This window comes from Cryptomeria japonica, unplaced genomic scaffold, assembly GCF_030272615.1.
Source record: "Cryptomeria japonica unplaced genomic scaffold, Sugi_1.0 HiC_scaffold_16, whole genome shotgun sequence".
NCBI lineage: Eukaryota > Viridiplantae > Streptophyta > Pinopsida > Cupressales > Cupressaceae > Cryptomeria > Cryptomeria japonica.
This window is the reverse complement of record NW_026728838.1, coordinates 1,221,289-1,234,096: the sequence shown is the minus strand read 5'-3', so window position 1 is coordinate 1,234,096 and position 12,808 is coordinate 1,221,289.

Sequence of the window (12,808 nt, the reverse complement as noted above, 5' to 3'; positions counted from 1 at the left end):
ATTGTCTTCCAGCTTCAGATTCATGGGATGATTACTTGACAGACATTGCAGGTTTGTTTGTGGAATCCTACATTGCAGATTTGGGAGACATCATTGATGACATTCATCTTCTCTTTGATGATGGTGATCCTTCTTCTATTCTTGCGAGGGAACACTCTAACCCTCTTGTTCATTCTCTACATGATCATTCTTTTGAGGTTGATATGATTGTGGATACTTATGTACAACAGTTGGAGGAGGTCTCTTTATTTTTTGAGGAGACATGTGAGTCTTTGGGACATGTTCTACATCCATCTCCACTAGATCTTGGAGTGCCTTTTTCAGCAGTGTGGCACAGTTTACCACCTTTGGAAGGGGTATCTTTCAGTATCAACATGGGGATACTTGAGCAGTTTTCAGAGATTCCTTTCATCATGAAATTTTTTCATACATCTTCCCTTCATGATTGGGGAGACTTCATGGATACACCTTTGGTTTTGTTTCTTCCTAAGGGGAGGAATGTTGTTCGACATTCGTGGAGCAGTTTCTTCATACATCAAACTTCTATCATTAGTGAAGATTTCACATTGAGGGGGTGCTTCCTAGCTTCTCTTCTTCTCTCATATGGGGGGGACTTTTTCCTCACATGGGGTTTTGTCCTTCACATACTTCTATGAGAGTTTTTTGTATCTAGTTTTTCATCTCTCTTTTGGGGGAGGGTTTTTTCCCATTGGGTTTTTCTCTCTTTCCCCACTTTGTGAGAGATTTCATTGCATTGGTTTGCATGCTTTTGCATTTGTACATGGGTACCTAACATGGCCTAGTAGTCGAGACCCATCTTGCATTGCTTAGTTGCATTGTAGACTTAAGTGCATTCCCTTAAGTTGCACTTAAGGGGGGGTGTTGGTGCAAATAATTATTCATCTTGGATATTATTACACCTTACTTAAGTTTACTTAGGAAATGCATTTCATAGTAGTCTGGGTATGAGACACTTGGGTGTTTGTGCCACATTGGGATAGTGTGTGTAGGAGAATTTCCACCTTTTATGGTGTGATCTTGTTGTTACACTCCACATTCAGTGGGTGATCCACCTCATGTGGACTATTATATTATTTCTCCTACCTACCCACACCTATTTCCTACCTACCCTTGTTTCTTATTGAGCCACATGTCATGTTTGTGTGCTCACATATCCATATAGCCTTGCCTATATAAGCAGGCTCATATTCATTCTATGTAACAACGAATGCTTAATGATCTAGTTGATCATATTTTTCATCTTGATAGAATACAGTTTATTTCTATCATCTATTTTGTTCTCTCTTATTTGTGTTTTCCATTGCCTCTTGATATTTACAAAATCTCACATGGTATCAGAGCTAGTCCATGTCTCACAGTTTCAGTTGTTGTTTCAAGTTTGACATTGAATTTTTAATATTTTTTTGACAGTTTGAAGGTTTGATTTTCTATTTGTTTTGAAAATTTGAAACAAGATTGATGCTAAACAAAAACACAGGTATATATGACAATTATGCATGAATACGCAACAATTGTGGAACAACACTATGCAATTGCACAACAATATGTGATAATTACACATGAATTCTATGCAAGTGGGTAGGTTTAGGTAATAGAAGCATATCAAGATGATAAAAGTGCAGTTTTAGTGTATGCATGTAATTTTTAGTAGGGTTTTCAATTTTGGCAATGGTTTTTTCAGTTTTTGAAAGAGATTTGATTGAAGAATTATTGCAATTGAACAAGTCTTAAATGCATAAACAAAAAATGAAAAATGCATACTCTTTTAGATCCACAAATATAAATTATTTGACCTTGATTGTTTTCAATTTTTATGTTTTTCTTCTTTGAACTTTGATTATATGTGCAAACTTACATTCATGAAATTAAAAAAGAAAACACATTATCTATGGCTTAATTTTGGTTCTTGTCCCCTTTTGGTTTAAAGTGGAAGAGATCTAAATGCTCAAGCACATAAGACACATCAACAAACCTACCCATGAGGGATCATCAATCCTTGTATGACAAGAAAAGATGACCAAAAAATTCAATTATAGACTTTACAAGCTCAATTAGGGGTATCCTCTATATACCACAAGGGCTCGTTGAGACCTAAATTTGTAGATGAAAGGGAACATAGAAAAACAACAAAAAGGAAAGGGAAACCTGCTCTCCCAATTCACCTCTCTAAGATATAAAGTTTTTAGAAGCAAAATTTAGATTGGTAATATTCCACATTCTAGAAGTGTGACTTTTGATTCAACTCTCACAGTCCCACTTTTTATACTTTTCGAAAACATGGAAGTTGAAGTCATCCACTAGAGTTAAGCAAAGGGCACCAATGTAAGTAGAAGCGATTAAGTAAGTAGACCTTTGGGATTAAAAGACAATGGTTTATGTTAAGCAAAGGGCACCAATGTGCAGAGCAACTAAGGCAAGTAGGAGCGATTAAGCAAGGTGGCGTGGATGGAGAGGCGGGGTCCCATACACAAAGCTAAAGCGGCAAACCAAACTCGACAGCTGAAAAGTCGGCACCAAAAGTCATCAACCACAAATGAAACACGGCTCAAATAAATTGGAGTCTTTTCACTTAACAAAGCACGACTCAAATAGCTATACGTGGGCCAGCGAAATAAATCCAAGCCATATTGAATGCGCCAACCGGTACATTAATGAAATGCATAGATTAATGGAGGAGACTGCTGAAAGAAAAATGACCCATACGGAGCTAAAAGCAATGAATACATTCTCCTGGGGCATGCCAAAACCTGATCCAAACAAAATAAGTGACCTGATCAAAGAAGATGAATCTTCAAAGCCAATAGATCAACTGCCTGGTTGCCACCCAATAATATACGGCTTGCAAATCATGGGCCTCTGCAGATGAACTTCTCCGCTAATCAATGCACAATGATCGGATCAAACAAAATCACGCGCTGACAGAGAGGAGAATAATAGTACATATTAAGTTTATATTTTTAGGTTTAAAAGTGTTAAACATTGAGAGTTGACTGATATTTTCAAGGCTTAACATGTTGCTTATTGTAATACCCTAAAAATGGTCATCTAAACCATGAGCCCTTAATCTTGACAACATCACCAAGGTCCTAACCAAAGGCAATTAAATAAATCTTGAGCACATAATGAATTCTTTAATCATCAAATGTCACATGGCAAAATTAATCAATCAATATTAATTAAATATTTATTTAATTAATTAAATCATTCCAAGAAAATCATTTTAAACAATTATCTTATTTATTTTAATTGAATATCCTTGCATATTTAATTAAATAAACCAATTTGCCATTAAATCATCAAAAAGAGGAATTTAATTAAATAAATCAATTGAGCACAAATCTTCAAAAATAGAAATAAATCAGAAAAAGGAATTAATTGACCAAGAAAGAATTAAAAATTTGAGAAAAGAAATCAATTGGAAACAATCTTGAAAAACAAATTAAAAAAATTGATAAATAATCTCAGAGAAAGCAATTAAAACAATTAAATATTCAAATTGAATGAAATAGAGAATAAATCAATTTTTTTCTAATTTTATCTTATTTTTAGTTCAATTTCCTTTAAAACTGAGAAAAGCATCCAATCACATCAATTCACCTGGATTGTGCTTCCTCTTGGAAAATCTTGACCGCTCATCATCATTTGATCTCAGCCGTTGGTTTCTTTCTGAATTTTCTATAAATTCAGGCTCTCATCTCTCATTCAAAAAAAGATCCTAGAGGCTGGAGAATATATTGTTATTATACTATTTTTGCTCTAGGTTTATTGAATATTGCATATTAATTATTTCATATTGATTTAAATCATTTAGCTTAATATTGCAAAAATCTTGTTAGATTAATATTGCATCCATCTAGCATTCATCATGTTCATATAGATAAAATCCTTCATCTTGATGTTGTCTAGTCACTAGATAGCTTAGCAATCTGAGAGCAATCTTATACTCGCATCTTTTAGAAGGCAATGGATTGATTTGTTATGATTTTCATATTCATTGATTATATCTGTCTAACCATGCATGTAATGACTTGATTGAAGTGTTGTGCTTACAGATATAGGTCCACTTTTCACACACACACTTATGACATGTGATCATATTAAGAATACATTTCTAAACTTTAAAGTGCTAAACACTTAGAGTTGACTTAATATGTTGCTTAATGTGTGATTTAAGGCTGGTCGAAGAACAAGGGCTCAAGGGTAGCCGATCGGGTCCAACATAGAATATGCTGATGAGCAATAGAAACCAAAGATTCTAGCCTTCACAGATCAAAAATCACTCACAGACAATGCATAAGGATGGACCTCTGCTCAAAAGGAAATCCCAATCATAGAAAATAGATGATGCCTCAAAAAGGAGACACCGACAACTTCTACAATCTAATTTCCTCATTTTTGACAACAATCAGACCAATAAGATCTGCATCAATAGTAAGTAGACTCCACATAGCGTAAAAATTGGTCACCTCTGATGTCATTGCTACAGCCTGGCAAACACACTCCTATGTGAGCTTGTAGAAATCGGATGGCTTAAATCACAGACTAAGCTTTGACATCTAAACTTAGAAGTGTTAAACATTCACAATTAATTGACATTCTCTAAGCTTAAAATGTTGCTTAGTGTGTGTGGTTTAAGGCCATATAAATGGATTGCAAGCCACTGTTCTTTTTGCAAGCTTCACAAAATAAGTAAAACCGCCGTAGATCTAGGCCGACAAAGTGCCTTGCACAAGAAATGAAGTCAGATCCAATTAAGCAAACTCTACATGAACAAGAGATCTGACGTAGACCAATCACAAAAATTTGTGTATTCGTCTGCTGAAGATATCTATAGTTCAGGTGCCCAAACCGTTCATGCCAAAGTTTGCTCATAGAATCTGCTTGACCAATAAGGGATGATCTTGATAAAAATTCAAATCCATTAAACCTATACAAACAAGACTCGTGATCATATGTCCCTGCTACAATAGCCTTGTCAATATCCTGCATCTCATTTGAAAGAACAACTTGAGTTTTATAAAGATGATATTATATTGTTGACAGATAAAGGTTGGTCATTATGCTTGTATTGGAATTGTTTAGACAATATCTAGTTTGTGACTAATCTATTTGAAAGACTGGTCCTAAAAATTTGTAATTCTTTTTGGTACAAATAAATTTGAATGATCTCCAAAAAAGTGGACACGTTACAAGAATACGTTTTCGACATAGAGTATATTACAAGAAATAAAAATGTTATGTTATTTTTCTTTAATGGTTTTATGTTTATAGTAAAACATTTGAAGTGCTTGGATATAGTTTTGGAAATTTTGGAATAGTATTTTTATTCCAAAGACTACAAATGTGAGTTTGGATTAATTTTATTTATATATTTAGAACATATTGTAAGTGTCAAAGTTTTATATATGGATCCATAAAATATCCAAGCTATTCTATATTGGCCACATCCTATCATATTAACATAGTTGAAAAAGATTCTTAAAGTTGTGTCGTTATTATAGAAGGTTTGTGAAAAAATTCTTTAAACTTGTTGCACCTTTACTAGATTTAAATTTCTCAAGTTAATTTTAAAACATTTAAAGAAATAATAAGATCATATCTTGTACTTACAATTCCTAATTTTTTATTACCATTTGTTGTAAATTGTGATGCATTAGAAGGCATTGAGGATATTGTAACCTAAAAGGCTACATCCCATATCTCTTGAGAGAAAAAGATACAATGATTTGAAAAGAGCATACTATATTTATGACAAAGAAATGTTGGTCATTATGAATGCATTGGTCAGTTTAGATAATTTATCTAGATTGGGCTCATTTATTATAGTAAAAGGATCTAAACAAATTGGATTTCTTTTTGAGCAAAAAAAATTAAAAATTATTGATTTTCAAAAAATGGATAAAATAAAGGAATATGGTTTTTACATAGAGTATATGAAAGAAAATACTTTTTTTTGGCTGGTATACTTTATAGGATAACTATTCTATGTTCATTTATGTGATGTCTAAATATGCTACAAACATATTTACCTATAGTATTCATGATGAGGTGGTGAAATGTGATAGTTTAATAGTGTTGGAGGGACTAATCCGTTATAAAAATAATGTCTCTTTAGTTCATAAGTCAAAAAACAAGGAGAAAATTTTAAGCCCCTTCCATGACACACCTTTAGGTTGCCATCAATAATATTATAAGATTTACATGACAAACTATGAAATATTTTCATGGAAAGTTGTTAGAGAGGATGTTCATTAGATTTTTCTTTACAAAATGCATGTGTATAAATATATTAATATAAAAAACAAATTATAGAATAATACTAAGAATAGAAATATGTAACCCACTAAGGACTAAGAACTAGGAAAACAGGGGAGCAGACCTTAACCCCATCAAAAATTGACCATACATCGCGAGCAACACTCAACCACATAAACTATACCCATATGTTTGAAGGCATATATCATATGAACTAAACAGGGGATAACATCTCAACCTAGACATTTCTAAGAATGCACATTATAAATAGAATTAGACTGATATCCAATGGCATATGCAAACTTGCCATAGAAAAACATAACACACAACAAGAAATAACAACTATACATAGAAAAGAACAGAGGATCCCAAAATATCAATGAAACCAAAATGAGAATGAAGTACTCATACAAAAGGATCACAAGAATATTAAATTACTCTTCGAGGTCTTTGATGTCTGAAATTTTATTGGGGCTACTTTCCTTGGGCTCGACATGAATGAAATGAGCATGTGACCATACAAGTTAAAATTAAATTCACGCAAAGGAATAGAGTAATAGCACATGCAAGAATCAACCAACAATGAAAGAGGTTCACTTAGGGGATAAGAACATGAAATCTTAAATGATTTCATAGATGAAGAAAGGGAAAGCTAGAATATTAAACAAGGCATGATTCACCAAAAGAATAAAGAGGATCCAATTTATCCAATAGGCTTACCTTGGCTACTATTAGTTCTTAACTATAAATGTAAGGTATATCTATGAACATGATCAAAGGAATGCCTAAGGTATATGATAGATATTATGTTTATGTTGTTGATAATTTTTTTTTTTTAGATATAATTTATCAAAACATTGAAAATAGAATAGATATTTTTTAATCTTTATGTCACTTACTATCCTATAGGAGACCACGTAATGTCACAAAATAAAAGAAATTTTGTAGACTAAATAGGGTCACTGTCATATAGTGTTATCATAAACCTATTTATATATTGTTAACTTAACAACATAGACCCTTTGAATGAATACTAAATAAATGTATCTAATTATTAAAACTATCTACTATATGTGGCCATGCAAAGCCTATATACTAGGAAACCAAACCATACAATTTCAATAGGTATCAAGCACTCATACACAACATTCATTACACATATATACTAGGCAAAGAGAACTATTAAAATTTACTATTGTCATTGTACTCATCCAAGTGTCTCAACCCAATTGGTGGATCGATTCTAGATAGGTTCTCATTGGATCTCACCACCTCTATTGATAAATCTTCTCCTTTGTTGATATGAAACTTTGGTCCTTCCTGAAGTCCCAAGTCTTTCGGTGATGTTTCAATTGATATTTATATACAATCACTCTAATCATGTACTATCCAAATATATGCAAAAATTAGACCATTTTTTTAAAAAGTAACCTTCAACTCCTGTTTAACATACCCATTGCACATCAAGATGTAATTTCTAGTTATACAACCTCGAGACAATTTACAAATACTAACTACTAGTGATTGCACCTTGGTGTGCAATGGGTACACCGAAGAGGTTTGGAAAGTCAATTAAGGAAAATTTTGGTCTATTTGTTTGCATAAAGTGTTGTAATGTGGTTGATTGGTAGGGAGATATATAGGGGTAAAAAGAGATGGATAAACAATGAGCTAGACATAGAGGGAGATATGGACAAACAAATATAGAGAGATAAAGATGGAGAGGCAAAGAGATAGATATAAATGTCTAAGAAGAGGGAGAGGGATAAAGATAGATGGCTAGAGAGAGGCAAACATGTCCAAGAGAGAGAGAGAGAGAGAGAGAGAGAGAGAGAGAGAGAGAGAGAGAGAGAGAGAGAGAGAGATATGAATATGTAAAGAGAGAGAGATAAAGATAGAGACAGATAGGAAGTTTGAGAGAGAAAGAGAGATATAGAGGAAGAGGGAGAGATATAAAGAGATATAGATGGTGAGATACTTTTGATAGAGATAGATGGACACATAGAGATGAGGAAGAGGGAGAGGGAGATAGGTGGTTAAGTAGAGAGACAAATAGAGAGTAGACATAGAGGTATGAAGGGGCTGATAGAGAGGGACAACAAACGATATATGAAGAGGGAAAGGGAGATATTGGTAGTAATAGAGAGATAAGGGGACAAGAGGGATTGAGGTAACTTACATCATATGATATTACTTTCGATTCTTATTCATAAGAGAGAAAATAAACGTGTTATATGTACCCCACCCCTAAAAAATTCAAAATATAACATAAGATATTTGTACAATGTAAGATGTTAGTGGGTACATTTAATACATTTGACTTCAGAAGGATAAAAGTGTGTTGTATTGGTGGATTTGGTGGATCTAATTCTTCATAATTACACATCCTCTGCTAAATGAGATCGTGTTAGATTCGTTAAGGCTATTTGTACCAATATTTGAATCAAGTGTAATTGGTGTGGGCTGTTCTTGTTGCACTTTTTGGTCTACATCATGGGAGATTGGATTTTTGACTATGTCATGCTTTGTACATTTTATCTTGAAGCTCATTTTAAATTTTTGTAACATGATCAACATATAATTGTTTTGGGAAACAATGCCACTCTCATTTTCTTGTTGTGTTTTACTTGATTTGCAGAAGATGTACTCAATCAATTGTGGTATTGATACAATCTCCAAGCTCTTAATTATAATCCATCTACACATGAATAATGAGATGGACTATGAGCGAGAAGTTTTGTAACATGATAAGTGGATGATTATGCTTCCACACTATGTCACTCTCATTTGTTTATCATGTTTTAATAGATTTGGGGAAGCTATACTCAATCAATTGTAAATTTAAACATGAGGACAATATTAAAATCTAATTTTCGCACACGATGGCTAAATCAACTTAAAAAGTGATGGGTAAGATATTATAATAAATTATTATTTTTATGTCAAGGGAAATAAACAAACTTAATTTACAATCTAATTTTCTCGCTTCACAACTAAATCAACTAAAAAATAATGAATAAGCTATTATACATATTATTATTTTTTATATTAAGGAAAAATAAACAAACTTAATTTACATATAAGAAAAAACTTTATTTGTAAATAAACATCTAATTAAAAAAATTCTTCTTAATTAATCTCTTTATTTTATTTTTTCAAATAAATAAATATTAAAATAAGTGAATCTTAACTTTCTTAATATAATCTACATTAATTAAATTTCTTAAAACTTAAAAATAATAATAAAAGTGTAAAAGAATTAAATTTCTTAATTATTAAATACTAATAAAAGTGTAAAGGTCCCTCTTTCATATCCTTTTGACACTAATCTCTCGAGGAAAACTAATAATGTTTTCATGTGTTCTACACTATAATCATGTTTATGAACGCCACCGGAAAGCTTATAATTTGAAGAGCTGCTCGAAATTTTTTCCTCACGACTTGGTTAACAATTTTGATAGAATTGTGTGTCCGAAGATTTGGTATGCGTGATGTTAAGGGCTTACCTCTAGTGGACAAGATACGGATTTGCGTAGAATGGATAGAGCTTTGACATGGACATCTCCACGCCAATAACTCTTTTCAAAGATCTACAAGATGCCCATTACAAATCGCCATCAAAGTAATACGGTGGGAAGAGTAAAGAGAAGGCCCACTATAACTAGATGCTACTTTTGGCGGTGATTTCCGTTTAGCAGCTCTACATTGGCGGTCATTTTCGCTGCTGTTTCCAAAGTTGGCTCATTTATGAGCCCCAGTGCCCTGTTTCTCACACAGCTGAAGTTATTCTGGCTTCAAAACAGACTTTTCGTACAGCGTGTTAGCAACAGGTTAGTCAATCGCAGTCGTTTATTGCAAAAATCAACGGTGTAAAACGTGTGACTAACACACGTGTTAGTCAATCCGCACTGCTGTTTTGGAACCAGAATAGACACGTCCCTCTCACACGAACGCGTCTTTCATGCCTCAGGAGCTTAAACAATATTCTTCGGTGTGACGAATGGTGATGGAAAATGAATGCTCCAGTCCTGCCACACGGGAAGTGGTGGGCCAAAGTGCCTCGTCATTGATCGCAGGTAGAATATGTTTTTTATTTTTTCTGAATTCGATTGTGAGTTTTTTTGTTGCCAAAGTTTCGAATCAAACACCATGAGCCATCTTCATGATAAAAGAGCAAGTAAGAGAGCAAATGCAGTAAAAATTGAATTGGATGATATATATTCAATAGTCTTGCATCTTGTGTAAAGCAATTTGCATCGTTGATATTTCAAATGAACTGCTCAACTTCATATAAGATACACCTTCAATGTAATAATGATAGTTCAATAAACATCTCCAATAATAAAGAAGTATACCTATGATTTAATGGGCACTAATTCTCTTGGGGCTGTATTGAACGGTTGATTCAATACATTTTAAAATTGCATTGACACCCATCAATGAAGATGTCATGTGTCAGGGAAGCCACTATGTTCAATCCAAGTTGGTTGTTGATGAGCTTTATCCTTTTGTATGCCCAATCTGATATCTATCTCTTCAGATTCATTCTTTTTATTGTATTAATGATCATGGTGGTATATAAATGAATTTAGCACAATTCTTGATACATACAATTAAACTCAAACAGAATTGAACACAGCAACTGACATGCCCAATTATCAACAGTTTGTTGTTCCACTGCGCATCAATTAACTCATAACATAAATGAAATAATATATTTCATCGACGTTTTAATCAAAATGAATATTTCCTGGAGCCAATTATTGTGGTCAGTAATACAAAAATATTTCTTCGATTGGTTAAAAGTATTTAACATAGGCAGAGGTGACTCAGTTTGAGTTGCGGATAGAGAATCTTTGCTTGTAAGTGAATAAGTTTTTCTATGACACTTGTTTTTTATTCAGGTTCAGTTAATAAAAACACAGTGCGTGTTTGCTGTAATTGTCTCTAAGCTAAACAATGAAATAATCCAAGAAAATTGTCAGTCTATTAATCTTACAAATCTTGATTCAAACTTTTGAGAAAATACTTGCTTAATATTAAAAAAAAGATAAATTTGTTAAAATTTGTTATTATTGAGATAGATCTTACTCCTAGATTCAACAAAACCTGAAATGCATGGGAGATAGGTGCAAACAATTTCCCATTTGTTGCTCAAATCTCTCATTAAGTTTGATCATGAGATTTGACAAATCTTTAAGGTTTAATAGTGTGTAGATTTGAGAACCAATAAAGAACATAAGAAATGATTAATATAGCTACTTCATAACATATACTAGAAGAGAAAAATCATGTATCCTTGCAGCTATTATTAAGAATGGATGTAATTTATTATTTGTTGTTTTAAAGAAAAGGGAGTTGCCTCGATTGACACTAAATTATATTAAAAAAGTAAAAATAAAATAAAAGTTAATAATTTATATTAAGAATATGTAACTTTTGATTAAAAAACCTTTTCTAATTGAATCTTAATAAATATAAAATAAAAAAGTGTTTTAAAGAGAAAATGAGCCTAGATTTTACAATGGATTAAGTTCTAATTTTTTTGACAAAATAAAATCCTAAGTAACTATATTTCTTGATTCGTTGTAAATGTCTAATGAGTTTGGGTAATAAAAGAACAATTTGTAAACCCGCAATATTCTATAAGCAAATATCACATAAAACCATCCATAATCATCGATTCTAATGACCCAACATCAAATACATGTAGAGATTCATCAATATATGTAATGACCCCTTTCTAATTATTTCTAAGTATTGTTAACATTTGTCTATTTCCTATTTCGAGTGGGATCTAATATGAAAAGAAGAAAACATGAATTTTATGTCTAATCTTTTAATTTGTCATGCATGTGTGACTCACTCTCAATCATCTCCCAATTCCAAAACTTTTGCATTGTTCATTCCCACCTATGTCCTTGAATGACCCAAAGCACTATTAATGATTTGATGTGGCCCTATAACTAACCTTTCTTATAAATTCTCGTACCCATTTTTTTTAGAGTTTTAAGGGCATGTATTCCCATGTACTTGTAGTATTGGAGAATAGAGACATCATGCTTTCATAAATGCGGTGGTTTCATATTAGGGTTTGATGGTCCTCATGCTTGATCTAAGGATGAAATTATTGGTGATAAAAGGATAAAAATGATTTGGTTTAAATATTTAGAGGATAATGTCTATTTGGTTGTGTATGAAAATATCTCACTCAAGGCTTGTGATTAATCATCAAGAGTTTCTAGTTTCAATTACTTCAAGCTTGTGTAATTTACATTTTTCATTGTTGATGTAAGCATGGTAGTCTTTGTTAATTACTATTTCAAGTTGTAATTTTTTCTTTGGCTATTATTGGAGGATATTTACGTGTAATTTAGTTTATATAATAAAAATGAATAAAAGCATTGCAAAATTCATCTTTCTTTTGTTGGCTCCTTTTTTTATGATTGGGTTATCAATGTTGTCTCAAATACGAGGAAAAGATAATTTTTATAAGATATAGTTAAAAAAATAAATATAAAATTTATTCACT